Here is a 768-nt window from a genome sequence, read left to right as displayed (position 1 = left end):
GAGGAGGCCCTTGGGTGGGGGGGTGACACCATGAGTTACCTCACTAGTTGACACCAACCTGAGTGATGCCACTGCACTCAACTTCCTACTTACGTTCAGTAGAACCCCTGGAAAAAGCGCCCTGATGAAGCTAATTCAGGTACCCTGCCCTGGCAGTCAACTCCTGCCCTGTTCTTTCCATTAACCTGGCAATAAAGCAACCCTGCAATTTATGTGACTGGATTTTCTGAATCATCCTTAGAGTGTTAAAGGAGGTTTACCTTATAAAACTGCAGAAAACTCTTATTTGCAGTCTAGTTTTCATCACTTTGTTATTTGACGGTTTCTCTTAAAGAGAGGAAGAAGTGAACAGTGTCTGTCCTCAGCTGCCTCTCTCTTACTGAGCTGCACAGTAACAGCAAACGAGTCCCAGCCTGGGCCCACCTTCTCTTCCAGAAGTCCCTCACCTGCGCACCTGGATGTCCTGCCTGTCAGCCTTCAGAATGTATGCACACACGTGTGTGTTGCACTCATGTAAGCAAGGCTTCTGAGGTGCCTCTGGGTGGACTCAACCTTCCAACCTCTGGGTTATCAGTCAAATGCTTGACCATTGGTACCACCAGGGGTTCTTACTGCTCTGGATAAAGTAAGACAAATGCTAACGGTCTGCTGACTCTGGATCCCATTTCCTGACCTTAAAAAAGTCCACCCAAAGTCTGAATGCTATTTAAGGCTAAGAGCCTTCCATTATGTTCCCAGTTTTTTCCAGTCTGTGACAAATAGGTCAAC

The sequence above is a fragment of the Orycteropus afer genome, unplaced genomic scaffold (assembly GCF_000298275.1).
Source record: "Orycteropus afer afer isolate SDZICR_OR568_19922 unplaced genomic scaffold, OryAfe1.0 scaffold00088, whole genome shotgun sequence".
Taxonomy (NCBI): domain Eukaryota; kingdom Metazoa; phylum Chordata; class Mammalia; order Tubulidentata; family Orycteropodidae; genus Orycteropus; species Orycteropus afer.
This window is presented reverse-complemented; position numbering follows the sequence as displayed.